This window comes from Plectropomus leopardus, chromosome 23 (genome assembly GCF_026936395.1).
Source record: "Plectropomus leopardus strain MGB_pleo_1.0 chromosome 23, ASM2693639v1, whole genome shotgun sequence".
Taxonomy (NCBI): domain Eukaryota; kingdom Metazoa; phylum Chordata; class Actinopteri; order Perciformes; family Serranidae; genus Plectropomus; species Plectropomus leopardus.
This window is the reverse complement of record NC_142198.1, coordinates 11323991-11339709: the sequence shown is the minus strand read 5'-3', so window position 1 is coordinate 11339709 and position 15719 is coordinate 11323991. Positions and strand designations below refer to the sequence as shown.

General features: G+C 39.9%; 1 protein-coding gene across 32 annotated transcripts in view; it reads left to right on the top strand.

Moving 5' to 3' along the window:
* Nucleotides 1–15719, top strand: part of LOC121961980 (receptor-type tyrosine-protein phosphatase delta-like) — a 406358-nt gene that overhangs the window by 313436 nt on the left and 77203 nt on the right. The window lies entirely within an intron of this gene.

Below are 15719 nucleotides of genomic sequence, written 5' to 3'. Positions count from 1 at the left end.
GCTCAAAGATAATTTCCAAAAAGTAATACAGGAGCCGACAACTTTAATCCTAAAGATATGATAAGGTTCCTGACATCTTATGAAATAATCTCAACCCTGTTTAAGGATCTAAAATTTGGTAATGTAAGTCAAAGGTAAACAGATTAAAGATATTGTATTTTGGATTGAATGTCACCGTTTTTATCTGACTTCAAGTCTCTTGTTACACACAATGAAAAAAGTCAACTTTTGTCTAGAAAGTATCAGTCGTCATGTTCAACTTCAACCAACTTCTAGTCTACAAGTGAGTTTTTAGAGGCATGCACAAAAAGAAGCACTCTGGCTTTTGGTATTATTATAGCAAATGGAAACTGAAGCATTAAAAGGGAAAAATCAAAAGCATAATGTAGGTTTATAATGTGCGTCGGGTAAGAAAAAGTGAGCCAAAAATGCAATCTTATGTTAAAGTACTAATCTACTGCAACAGACAGTGAGGCAATAAGCAGTGAAAATCACCCAGGTCCAGGCAACTTAGTAGTAATCAATTGGTTGCATAGTGACTAAAGCGATTCAGGGACGGAGATGGGAGTCACAATAATAGCAAACAAAAAAGCAAAACAGAACCATGAGACGGTATTCTTATCTCAAGATGACTGCTATCTTGTGGAAGACAGCCACTTTCGTTTTGCCATGCCTCATTGTGTGGTGTCTTTGAAATCCACAAGGGCCTGTTACACAGCATTCATTTTGTTTCATCACTCGCACAAAGGCTTGACTGACATTATTTGAGATAGTTTGTTTCAGGTACAATGAGAGTAATTATTCAGGCTGCATTGAGAACAGAGAGTACCAGCAGAAAGTAGGCAATATTATTGGCAATGATAGAATATTACAGAAAATTGTTAATAAAAGCAACACAAATAACTCTGTCTTTTTCTGATTCATAGTCCCATTTCATCAGTACATCCCTCCTGCATCATGTAGTGGCTTTTTGAGGTTTGCTGGTAAATGGCAATGTTTAAGTAACACCAGAGTGTAATGAAAACACAGTCGAATTTTGGGTCAAACATTTGAAGGGAATCTTTTATGTTCTTCTTTTTCTATATATGTTCTATATATAATTTTACAATATTGGGTGTTTGCATCAATTGGGGCCTAACTTTCATATAATACTTTTTTGTCCTCTGTTTTGTCCTCCTTGACTTGAAGACTTGAGATGTGCTAACTTTTAAATTTTTTGTAAGGATTTCAAATAAAGTAAACATATTTAAAAGTAATCCTGTGAGCAAAATCCACAGGTTTTAGAAGTTTTTGAAATCTTTGGATTTTTTTTGTCTATGTTCAAGTTAAGTTGACAGCTCATGACGAATTTCTTTAGATGGTCATTTGTTCCAGGCACATCACTGCAAGTGTTTACATTATATGCATGTGGCTACATACTCAGGGAAAACCCATATTCTTGGTTTCTGATTAGGGTTGGGTGAAATGGAGAAAATCAAATATCATTATGTTTAGACAAATACCTCAATTCGATATTGTAAAGATAATGTAGGGTTGACTATTGGTGCTTTCATTTAATATTTACACCATGAGATTTTCAACAAATAATCATCAGTAATGTGAATGTCAGGACTCAGTGCATAAGGGCAAATAATAGAACAGCTAGAGCAATCCAGTGAGTTCAGAAAATTACATAATTTTACTGTAAGGCAGCCTTAAGAGGCAGAAAAAGACAACCCTTAAGACATTATGATATTCAATGTCTCAGACTATATGTTGTCTCATATTTTTGTTGTTAATTTCTTCCTAATTTTGGACCAGATTCCAGCTGGTACATGTTTAATTGTGTAGTTTTTTTTTGTTTAGAGAAAAGCAATTGGTATTTTGTTGCCACTATATGACAATGCAGAGATGTTTTTTTACATTAGAACATGTAAATATGAGCTAGAAGGTATCCAAAATACAATTATGAACCCGAAATGGAGTTTAATAGCTCCCTTTTAAAAAGCAAACATCTAAGTCAAAGTGTGCACTAAAACTTGTAGACCACCCAAAGCAGTATTGTATACCCTAGAAAAGCTCCCAACAACTGCAGCAGAGAGGGAACTTTTTTAGCTTAGACATACCTCCTAGCTGTTTTCAAGCCTTCCCTAACATATTCAGGTACAGTACAGTTGGTGTCCATCTCTGGAAGACGCTGTATGCCCTTGGTCATGCATGCAGAGAAGCACATTCCTGTTTACTGCAGCCCTGCTACAGTCCCCAGCTACCCCCACACAGGGCTTCTAAGAAGGCAGATCTATCCACCCGGTCACTGCTCTACATCTGTACAAGATCTGGAAATATTGATTAGGTGATAATTAAATTGTCCATCCCAGCTTGATATGGATTAATAATTGCCCACTAATGCCCCCCTGACATTTTGCTGTATTGACTCGATACTGTTTGCAGCAGTGCGCCGATAATTATGACGCTTGGCATTCTTCATTTTGTCCCTAATGAGACCAATCAGAGTTGGCTCGACTTTTGCCTAAGAATTAGAAAGGAGTGAAGGGAGTGAAAAGGAAGGATAGATTTTCTCGTAGGGCCCATTATTCAGTGCTTTGGGCCTTATCACAGAGATATTTCCTTGTCTTGCAGGAGCATTTATTTTCTTACATTCATCATGTCTTGATGTGTAATTAGTGCTTTGTCAGGATAAGAATAAACTGTCATACTACGCTGGTCCAAATCACATAAAGAGGACATCTTTGGACAAACAACATCACCACTAGGAGTACTATAAATACTGAGATGAGAAGGTGGTATGGGCATCGTGCCACATCACTGCTTCGACTTCCTCACTGCCATCTGTGAGTGTTCCTCCTCTGGCATTCTCACAAAGGCCTTTTGTGCTTTTTTCTCCTTTGTCCCTGTTTGCTAGGTTTAATTAGGTTATTTACTTGAGCCTCACCTCCCAGTGTTTCATTATAGTGGGCATTGCAGATAGGGCTTCACACAGGGCAGGGGCAGATAAAAAGTTAGGACAAAAGATGATAAATGTCGCGAGTGGGGACCGGAATGCAATCTGGCCGCCGCGATGCAGAGATGCTCTAATGGCTTCCCAGCAAGGAAGGGGGAAGGCACTGTCGAGATGGCAACGTGATAAATGGTGCCGGGATGGCTGTAAGGACTGTAGGCAAGACAAAGAAAAAGAAAAGAGTCATGGAAGGAGGAAAAAACGAAGATGACCACAAAATGGAATCTAATTAATCTGGACTTGGTTCCCCCTCCTGACAAATTCAGTGCAGGAGAAGAAGGGGAAGGGAAATTGTTTTTTAGGGACGTGTTCAGCAACCCCCCCACCACACACACACCATTTCACTTTCCTCCCAGGTTGAAAAGGCAAAGGGACGTATGGGTTCTGACAATGCTCTTGCACCTGTGGAATGATTAATGACAGCGGACTCGCCTTACATGCTGCAGAGTGAAAATATCTGCTCCAAAAACACACCAAGGAGAGCACAGCTATAAACATTATTCTTCTTCTACTATTTACCGGTACATTACACAAATGTAGGAATTAGAGTCTCTTTAAGCAAAACAATAAAAATTATTGTAGTGCAGTGCAGTATTTGAGTATTTAATACTGAGTTTTCTGTTCTATATTATACTGGTTTCTAAATGGTACAATGTGCCACTTTCAAATAGGACTCATATAAATTACATTGTACAGGGTTCCCACACATTTTCTAAAGGACACATCCTTTCTTTCTCACCAAACTTGACTGGCATTTTTGAACTTACCAGATTCAAACTCTATTCAAACATAATTTCAACTAACTGGCATACATGAAGGATGAGACGGAACGCAGGGGCAAAAAATTAAGAAAAAGAGATAGTGAACAACACGTCACAAACCACAGCATATTTGGGCTTTATTACATTGACACACTACAGGAAGTAAATTTGCCATTATGTTACATCACAGGAGAGGTTAACCAAATAAAAGTATTCTAACAATTTTATGACACACAACAAAATGTCATGACTTTTCCAAAACTTTTGAATAATTTTTACAATTTACAAGATTTTTCTAGGCCTGGAAAAATGATATAATATATATAAAACTCTTTTCCAGGCTTTACATGACCTGTGGGAACCCTGACTGTAATAATATAAATCTTGATATTAATGTAATATAGACAGAAAAAAGAGAGAGAAGACCGCATAGTATCTCATACAGGGATCGATGAGTGGATACCACTGCATTAGTGACAATACCTGATTCTATGAGATGTATGTTGAAGAGATGTGCCTACATTATACATACATAAGTGTTCACTGAATGTAATTTACATGCCACACACCGTGACAAACTGCCTCTTCATCAGTTTGACCCCCTTCAAGCTGAAAAATCAGTCACTTTGTGTTGCCTTTAAGTGTGCTAGATTCCCTAGAATATTCATGAAGTTAACAATCATGCTGAGTCAATGTGCCAGCTTACTATTTAACCTTTAATCTATGTGAGAAAGCGGATGAAGTCATTACTTACTGAGGACCCCAGTACCTTGTGGCATTTTGTGACAATGTCATTGGCTTTTTACTCTCTCTTCCTCGCAGTTTCACTACTCCGCATTAAAAGCCAATAGCCCTAGCCATTACTCACAGTTGTGCTTTTAGAATAATCCCGATAACTGTGAAAAGGGCAAAGTGGATAGATCGGTCTTTGTACTTTTACTGGAAAATTTCTGTCCCCCATCTAGCTGATTTATGATCAGAATGATTCCCTTCACAAATACGCAACCCACAATTAAATATACCGTTTTGTCTGCACAATATTTCTATGTACATACACTTAATGCACACAAAAACCACACACATTGACTCATCCAGTGGACTAGAGCCCATTACTGCTGGCAAACATTTGCTCTTGAAGCCGGCGCCTTTGTGTACCCTTTTGCTCTGTCAACTAAGGCTCAGTTTGGCAAAGGGTAAAAAAAGACTAAGAAGAGAAGCGCAACAAACTCCATCAGTCCAAAGGCCACATCTCCGGTCCCCAACAGTCTTTTACTCCAAGGAGGCTCTTTGTCTTTAGAAATCTACCCCTTTTTTTTGCCCAGCCTCTGAGAAGATATGACACACTACCCCATTAAATAATTAATCGAAACACAGCTGGAAAATATATAGTACACATGATTTCTGAGAGGCTTTTTTTCAGTCTCTCTTAATGTCACTTGCTCTTCAAATAGTACTTAAAATAATCGTGTCTTTCTCTTCATTTCTTTTACAAATTTCCAGCTTTAACACCATCAAAGTGATGTATTCACTGCCCCACCCAGGTTCATAGTAAACACCTCTGATGTGACGCAAATATTTCCAAGGTTGACGCAATGTCAGGGCCCAAACACATTCATTTGTGGCGGCCTGCCATGTTTAAAACATCTGTCACCAGGTATTGATTTGATATTTTTGGAGCTGGACCATTCATTAAGAGTACTGTTGGAATATATATAGCCCACCATACTGTTATTCATTGCACCTCTCAGAGCGCAAAGCATACAAATAGAGTAACACAAATCCAAGAGCAGTGAAACTGAAACTAAACCGTTCATTGTGCTGGGTCTAAAAGTTTGCTTTTACTCCCTCTGCAGCCAGTGGCTCCTCTCATCCATTGATATGATCAGTTCTCACTGCACTGACGGATCAGTTATTATCCAATAGCTGTTACTCCCTTTTTATTATCGCTTTTACTCCCTCTGCAGCCAGCTGCTCCTCTCATCCATCGCTATGATCAGTTCTAACTGCATTGACAGATCAGTTATTATCTAATAGCTGTGACCACATACACATATGCATCCATGCACATCCATGGATGAACAGTATGAACAGTAATGAACAGTAAAACGCATGAACAGTAAATCATTTGTCCTTTGCTCATTAGCAATCTTTCCACAAAATCCTAGGCAAGTCTGTAAATCAATTTGGAAGATATCCACCTTTTTGCAATAGGCCCCTCCTAGTGACACACCCCTGTTTAGCCAGTTGGCATAAACAAAAACACACACTTTCACACATATGCACGTGACCTCCATGCCAAATTTCAGCCTCCTAGGGCTAAATCTATGGTTGCCAAAGTGTGGAGAAATTTTTGTGGACCAACCAACCAACTGCCTGTCTGAGAAAATATAAGGGAAAAAGTTCTGGAACTAGATACAATGATACAATTCCTTTTCTAGCGGGCTGATGAATATAATGAATATGAATGCACCTTAAAACTTTGGCTCAAAAGTGTCTAATAACACCCACACACTGTAAACAGACACATGCACACACACACGAGTCATCCTCTTTACACTTCTACGCATCTTCCAATGAATCATCCCCACATCCACACACATCAAGAAGGAGCCTTTCAAAAAATGATCTGAAGCACTTAATTTCACTGGATTATTTTAATTATGTCCCCTGGGGGTTGTTGTTTTTTGCTCCTGGGGTGACACTGCACTGTTTGCTTCCAAGTGAAAACCCCCATCCGCCAAGCTGACCCTGATACCACCCGCCCTCATTTGTTTCCCATCTGTAGCTCTTCAAAGACACAGCCACACACACATGCGAGCCGAAGCGTTTTCTTCAGGGGTTCGCAATTAAGAATTCAAAGACCTCAACTTAGATTTACTGCATGCGGTTTAGTTGGAGACATATTAATAATGTTTGGCTGACAAAAACAACCCACTAATATGCAGCTAATGTGTTATCCTGCAGTAGTGTATGTTACTCACTTAATGTAAAACAAACTAATTAAAAATGGAATAAAAGGAGTAACATTGACAATTATCATCTCAATTTAATTAATTTGGACAATCATTTTTGTATTTTCACATATATTACATCAAATGCACCAGCTCAGAGGCAATATTTTGACTGTAAAAAACATTTTAATGCTTAGTAATTAACGTTTTTATTGAACTTTGATAAAATCTAATTAACCAGGGAGCCAAGAAGTTCAAAATTAAATGTGGAGTAAAAGTACCATGAGTTCAGTCATTAAAGACGTTCAAGACTGTATCCGTAACAGTTCAAAGCAAGGTACAGTGTAAAAACTGCACAATACTGCTCTCAGTTAATCACTCCCACCAAACAGTAGTGTCTGGCAGTCCTCAGAACCCTTTAATGCTACTGTATTCTGACAGATTACACTTATTGTTGGCTTCAAAGAGGAAAGGGGGATTTTGTCTCAAAATGTTTCAATCACCACCATTTTTCTTCCTCTCTTTTATGCGTAATACTCTCCCTTCACTGCTGCATAAAATTAGTGGCCTGTGAAAGGTCACTTTGGTCCTTGAGTGACTGTTTGTGGTACCTCCCCTGCATATTCTTTGTCCCAGGAAAAGGTTTGAGGATAGCCATGACTATGACTGGCTGCAGAGACCAGTATGCTCATTAAAATTATAGTTTCATATTTTTACATCGTCCATTATTCCTCAATGGATTTGCGAACTATTCCCTGAATCTTGGAAACGTGAAAACCGGTAGATGGTGATGGATGGAAGTACAGCATATGTGGGAAAATAAGATTTGAAAAGCCAATTAATTTTTCCCAAAAAGCTTGGTTGAGGTGTAACCTTGTTTTGCTGAACTTGGGAACATTCGCTGGATATCTGAGCTGCTGAAAGGAAGCCAGTTGTCATCTAGCGGGATTGCTGGAGCATGAGCTAGTTTGCCTGTTAGCGCTTGAGAAAACACAGTGCAGGGAATGTGTCACTTCTTATGGCCTGACAACTGGCATCCATCGGAAATGGCTTGGCACTACTTATCCATAAAATTAGAGTCTGTTTAAATATACAATGTCGAATCCCTGGAATGATTTGCTACATAATCCATCCCTGCTCCTACAGAGACAAATATGAGGCAAGCTTTTCCGCTCCCTGGTTGAGGGCAAAGACAATTATGTGAAGTTTATGCTATAAAGAAATAGGACAGGCCTGAGCATAGTGTAATTCTCTCTTGAATACAACCAGTCAAATATGTTGCTTATTGGATTTTCCATTCCACTTTTCCCATCCATATCTTTTGATTTCTGCTACATGCATAGTGAAAAACTAGCAGCTTTGAAGATTGTCATCTGCACATGCCATCCTGGTGATATTTTCTTATCAATCTAATATAAGATGTACATCACATGTAAGGCAGAAGCATCAGAATCATTCGCAATCATGCGTTCTTATTATCTACACATGGGATTACATTGGCAGTAAGCTGAGATGGCCGACAAATGTTTATCACTTTTGCCATTTTTAACATCTTTTCAAGTCTCTGCAGCCCCAGCATGATAACTATTGGCCATTTCGCTGCAGCACTGCCATTTAATGAATCGTTCCATTGCCTCGTGGATAACAGAATGAACGAATGGCTTTCTGTGTTAGTGGCTGCCACTGCCTATCCTATCAGATAATTAACTTTTTGCAAATAGACTGCACTGACTACCAAACAGAGTAAGCCTGCACAATTAGAATTACTTATCTATGTTCTCTCTTTTTGCCAGACGTTGGAGGAAAAACAAACAAGACAAACAAATCCAAATTTCATACTTCTTGCTCGACTGTTTTTTCTCTCAAATGGTCACACACAAATTGGCCCCAGATCTGTGTATTCACACATAAATGAACATGTAATGAATGAGGGGAGATGTCTTGTTGAAATCGAAGTCCCTGTATTATTTTGCATCTTCTTCTGACAACCCCAGCCCAGATGTTCAGAATTTCGTACAGCAGGGTCTAGTGTTTTCCACCTCCCTCCCCTTGCTCATCTCTCTCTTTTCTCTCCGCCGGATGGTCTCGCGCCAACAGTGGCACAATTCAATATTTATATGTTTCCTTCTGTTTGGTTTCCACCGCAAAGGGAGGTGGGCTTTCATGTGTCTGATTTGCCACAGCAGCGATTCAGTTCCAGCTTTTAAAGCGTTGGGGGCCGTTTGAACAAAGCCATCTGTTTGAGTGGGCCGTTTTATTAAGTGACAAACTGGATCCCTCTACCTCGCTAATGTGTCCTGTGGGAGATGGCAGTAGCTTGTGTGTGTGTGTGTGTCTGATAGAGAGACAGACACAGAGAGAGAGAGAGCGAGAGAGCGAGAGAGAGAGAGAGAGAGAGAGAGAGAGAGAGAGGGTACAAGTTTTCCTCTGCAAACATTGTTATAAACCACAGAAGAGACTACATCACTGATGTAGCTGTCATTGCACAACTGAAAGGTTTTTGCCTTATGAATCTACAATGATAATTGAATAAGGTGGGCTTTCAGTTTCCATCTTATCCCATGAAACACAGACTAAGACTGCTCCATAAATAACCCTTTATATTTAGTTAATGTACCCTTCCAGAATTTTCTATTGTCCCACACCCCCAGTTTATTAATGTCGTTTGCCCATTTGCAATGCTTGCTCCATCCAGCGAAAATATTCCAACACCCGTGTGAGTGACAGTGTGTTGCATGCACATGTGCGTGATAGGTTGTGCACCTCTGGAGCCCTTCTCCCACCTCGTCTTGTGAGAGAATCTGTCAGTGCACTGAATGTGGGACAAAAGCATTAACTATTCTTTTTGAAGCTGTGGCTGTTGTCTGTGCAAAAGTGCCCTAACTCCAGCAGAGCTGTAGCCAGAAGCTGAGACCTTGCATAGCGGTGCCACTGAGCATGAGTAACACACACTGGGGTTAAGAGAGTCCCGTTGGAATATGATTTTTGCAACCTTAGTCATTGGGCTGAATATTTGGCAAGGAGAATACGCTGGTGAGTTGTGTATGATTATGCATGCTGTAGTTTTTCCCGGCCTTTGAAGCTTTGTTGGAAGTGATGATACGCATTTATTTATTCACGGGAGACTCTCAGCGGCTTATGAGCCAAATAAGAGACCCTGACCCTGACGCAAAATGGACCTGCAGCCCTAGTATCTACATGCAGTCTCAATATTAATGTGTCATTAAGCTGCATTCTTGTATGTTCTATTGAATTAGTTTTACATAATGACCGTTCTGAATTTCGCTTAGAGAGCACATTTAAGCAGTTGGGAAGAGGGGGGCAGTAGTGTAGGAGAAGGCTTGTATTATGAACTTCATTATGTGTGACAAGCAGCACAATATTGATGGAAGAGCGGGTCCCCATCATTGCACTGCATTAAAACCTCTGCAGTGAATTAATGTACTATTCCTGATCCAGTAATTAACAATCATTCGGGGGCCATATCCCTTTTCAAGTAATCACTAATTGCAATAAGAATTTCAGTTTCCATTTAAGGCAAGATTACCGATGAGCATGCAATGCAAATCAGCCCAACAGTTCTAATTAAGCTCCAATTCCTTTTCTTTCTTTCTGCTCAGACCCTTTGTGAGCACATACAATGTGGAGTTTGTTTCCTCAGCATTACAAAAGACACATTTTTATCATAATGCTGCAGATAGAGAGCTGTGTAGTGCCCCAAGAAAATGGCTTAGGCTTGTGTTTGTTCCATTGATTAGTATGTGTGGTTTATCTCCCCTCTTTTTTCCACATTTTTTTTTTGTTTATCTCTGTGTTTGTGTGTCTGCATTACTAGAGTCTGTTTTCTTTTTTGGCATGTGGTCAGATGTTTCTGAACATTGTATAGACAGTTAATTAATCCACAGAGAGGGTGTTGCTTTATGAGCCACACAGCTGCGTTCACAATCACCAGCAAACCCATCCCTTTGCACCTTTCTTTATTTAAATGCGATGATAATGATATTGACTTTCAGAATACTTGAAAGATTACATTACGTCAAATGTCCTAGCCACATATACATGCATCACTTTTACCCTCATCCAACATTAACCACTCCTTTCAGTCCAATTTGCACCACTCGCTGCCATCGTGACAATTCATCAATATCACAGAACTGATATTCCACGGCTTAAAGATGTCGAATGAGGTTAATGGCATCTTTAAATGCTTCTTTCTTCCACCAGTATGTCCAAAATGGAGCAGGGTATTTTCAGACTGCCACCCAATGTGTTAGGATTAATTATCGCCCTCCACAACCCCACCTCACCCTGCAAGTTAAAGATTCAGAGAGGAAATGGCCCTTTTCATGCAAATGAAATTGAATATGTCAGTCAGTATAATTGTGAAAACCGAGCCGTCTTGGACTGGTGTCTGTGCCGAATAGAGGTTCCAAGTGAAAGTGGGTTTATTAATGTTCTTCTCTCCACTCTTTGATTCATGCTCTTTAATGGCTTGGCAGATCAAACTTTAGTCTATGGCGGAGCCCTGATGACTTGAAATGTTTTGGCCATTATGAATGAAGCCTAGACTCTGATCTATTTGAGTATTTAAATGCAATGTTTGGCTGTGAGTTAAGCCAATATCAAACAAACTTGTAATGAATGCAGATCCGCAACATGCTCTGAACCCAGCTCTCCTTCAAGTTCTGCATGATGATAGAAAAATATCATATCATTAGCTTCAGTTACACAATCCACTCAACACATAGTCTCACCCTGCGACAGGTACTAGGAAGTCGAAATAGACAAATTCTTTGGTTTAACTTATCATTATGAAGTAAATGTTGACAGCACAATCCAATGGCTACAGAACAATGACATCATGATTGTTTACGTTGGAGTTAGATTATAGTTTCTTATAAGCCTCACTTTCACTATGCAATTCTGTCTGTCACTGGGTACAATCTGCTGGGAAAATCTTCTTCTTTTTCAGTTAGTATCTCCAGTAGCAGAAATGGTGGACAGCAAAACAAGTAAATGTAGAAATAACTGTGGAAACTCTACCTACTAAAAGAAAAAGAGTCCCACTGCTAGGCTCACAGGAAAACAGAGAGACACCCAGTTGTCTTCATGCAAACAGTGCAAACAATATCACCTGGAAATGCCACGGTGGACATTTTGAAAAGTGTTCCGTTCCACTTAACACTGAATATTTAAAACATTTGGTGAATTGTTATGCTTAATACCGTAATTCTGCTCTTCTCTGCACCAGTGGTATTGACTATAGATTTTTTTAAGGTGTTGTATCAAAGTTAGAAATTCCAGTGTGGTGACAACACTACCTGACTCTGTGCAGAGCAGAAGCGTTTTAATTCACTGCTGGTTCAATCCAATAAACACCAAAACAGAAATGTAATATATGCAAGATCAATGTAGTTACAGTCTTAATTTTTTTTAACTTTCTGTATCATGTTAGGATTCGATTTAATGTTCTGCTCTGTTAAAGTTTATTTAATTGACCATTTTCAATTTAATAATTGACTTTCAGTTCAGAAACTCATTCCGATTTGTTTTTTTGTTTTTGTTTTAGGGTAAGGGTCAATTGGGGAGATAACTTTCTTGGCATTTAAATGTAAAGTCAAACACCACTATAGTCTACCTCTAAATGTCATTTAGTGCTGCCATTCATTTGGTAACATTGGTTTTGTTTTGGACACGCGTGTCTTTGACATACATAGAGGTTTTCTTGGTCATGGTCCTGATTTGAAATGTATACCTCTTCTGCAACTTAGCAGATCCAGGAAACTGTTGCATGTGCAAGAGTTTGATCATAGACCAGTGCAATGTTGCTGAGCAGAGTCGTTTCTGTGGAATTCAGGAGAAAACTATTTCGCTCAAAGTTAGGTGGAAAAGCTGCCCTAATGTGGTGATAATCACCTAAAGAGATCTATTGATTGGTCAGATGGTAATTATAAAAGACCTCAAAAGAGCCAAAATGATAAGGATATTATGCAGTGATTTCATGTTCTATGTATGTGCTGCCCGCATTGTTGAAGGCTTCCAATTTCCATTTATGTCTTTCCACGAAAAAATATATCCTGCCAGGCCTGAAACAGTCGGCCCCCTCAGCCCTGTGGACATGGGTGTTCTTAAGAACAGTAAAGGCTTTCAGTCAGCCACCAAATTATTAACATGGCGTTGATCCATGAAAAATAGAGCAAGAGTATGCTATGAAGAGCTTCTTCCTTTCCAATGCCAGCCAATGTGAACAAGGTTACATAATGACCTCGAGGGAAAGCAGGCACAGGCCCATGTCGCTAACCTTTTAGCTCGTGACAGGCTTTACACTTCTCATTTGTTTGCCGGCGACAGCTTAGCACTGGATTAACAGGTGCCTAGCCACGGTATTAATTCATGGTTACCTCTCAAAGGAGATGCCAACATGCAGCGGAGGTAACAGGAGCTTTAACTGCATGGTAGTTCTTTCAATTGGAATTCATTTTATATGATCAAACAATGTCCACACACTATACCCAATGGTATTTCACGTTAACTAAATGTTTTTTTTTTTAATCAAATTTAACATGATTACAGATAAATCATTCCATTACTTTTTTGAGAGAAGCTTTTGTTTTGTAATCCTCCAAAACAAGCACTGAAAAATCAGGATTCTGTTGGTAAAAGGTTTCTTTGTGGTGCATGAGTTTGCACAGTGTTTGTTCATAGACCATATCTTTGGTTGCTGTCAAGGTACTCGTCATGGTATTGTTTGGAGAAAACAGAGGTTTCAATCAGCCTCTGTCTACCTGAAGCCATACGAGTCTACCAAAATGGATGTTTGTCAGCGGCAGACCTAAAATGGGGGTATGATGGTGCTATCAGCGGCCATGTCTGTGAAAACACCATTACCTCCATGTCACGCCTCAATCACTCCCCATTGTGCGATGACTGTCCCCCCACCCTCTTCCCCTCACCTCCAGTGCTGATCTCCCGTTCATGTCCTAGCAGTCTATCACAGCCGGCGTAGGGAGACGCACCGAGCCATAATGGATGGCCCCGGAGCGAAAACAGCCCCAATAGCATATCAATTACCCATCAGCACCCTCTTGGCTGGATGCCAATGTGCACCACACCCCAGCAAAGTCAATGAGATAAGGTGCAAATGCAGATATAATGGTGCTTTTTGCAGTGTACAAATTACACAGTGTCAACTCTGCTGCCCACCTGTCGGATCTGTCAGCCGGTGAATGAGAGTCTCTGAGAAGTGTGTGTGAGTGTGTGGGTTTGTTAATGTGTGTGCACACGCAACATTGTGCACATGTCATGAGGCAATCAGGTGATTTCCCCAACTCATTTGCCCAGTGGAAGCCCAGCTGCTTGCCTGTTTATCTGTTCGCCCTTTTGATTGCTGACCACACATCTTATGTCACCTCTCCACAAATCCTGCGGGTTAATTTGTCCCTTGCTCGCAGCGTCGCTGCTGCTGGGCAGTACAATCTGGGAGGGGGAAATCAGTCTGCACACAAGCACGCGAGCAAGCACAATCGCACATTCTCACACACACAGATGAGGTGATTCAGATAGTTGGCATTACTGCAGCTGTGCGGCCCCTAATGGCCCGCTGAAGTGATTGATAAAAGGCAAACAGTTGCTCTGCAGGGGGACAGATGGAGCTGCACCTCCCACTGTAGCTGGCACTCGAGCTTCAGAGGAAAATACAAGGGGGGTCTGACTTAGCACTATGACGTTATTGCTATTGAAATTAGCCTTGATCAACGTGATGAAGCTGGAATGTAAATCTCAAAATCAAAATTGCATAAGGAAGACACGGTCTCCGTTGATTTTTTTAGTCACTTTCATTTGTTTTGATTTTGCCATAATAGAAATATCAGCTCATGAGCAGGGACTAACTGTCCTGAAGGGGGGAAAAGGCGAAAACAAAACTTAATTCTTAAATATGAAAGTAAATAAAGAATTGTTACAATGGCTGACAAAGCCTGAATATTACTGGGGAGTAATTTTAAACTGTAATTCTAAAAATCAAACTGCAGGAACAGAGCTGCAGCTCTCCTCGCTGTTATGGAGATCAGAGCCTGAACAAATGCTATTGTACAGTGTTGCAAAACCATCACAGTAGATGGGAACGTCCATGTCCGTGTCCACACAAAGCAAACACTGTTCCACTCTGCTATTCTCTCACCTCCACTCCCCTGCATTTTTAGCATTTTTATCCTCATTGCCTTTACACTTGACTTGTTGTGTTGAATTGAGGGACCAATTAGGAGCAACAGAATGCTCACATCGCTGGTCAGAGCGTTGCGAGGACCTTATCAGGTGCGTGTCTCATTTGCGCGGGGCACAGCCACAGTTCCAATTGGTGGTTTTCTACAGATTAGTGTTGTCTGCTACTGAACCGATAGACAAGCTTCTGTTTCTCAGCAACAGTTTGGAAAATGTTAGCTTGTGTTATTAGAGACACTGAATGGCCACATGATTTATGTGGACAGTGTGTGGGGTAACAGCTTGTTAAAAAATATTACTTTCATGTTGAATCACACAAAAAGGACCAGTCCACGGATAATCATCCTTTTAAACTAATTATAGAAAGTGCTAAGTGATCTACCCTTATGGTTTTTCCTAATCTTAAGAGCATATTTCCCCCTTTAGTTATCTTAGAAATTAGTTACTGGCAGCTTAAATGCCTCATAACATTACAAAGTACAGCAGTGTCCGAAATTAACTTTTTTCACTCACCAGCTAAGGGGACTTAAAATCTGGCATACAATCACATTTTATACCATCCTAAAATATAAATTGCCTATGTACATACATGCATTCATTTCTTTACATTTCATGGGGATACGATAGTATTATGTTAAAAACAAACTTAAAGAAGTCAGTGCAAAATGTCAAGCAAAATTATTTTCAATATATTAATCAAAATTAATTAAATTCAAGCCTAAACACAGCTCAAGAAGTCTTGATCTGAAAAATCTACTAAAGTATTTGCCAGTTAATGTACTTGGTAAT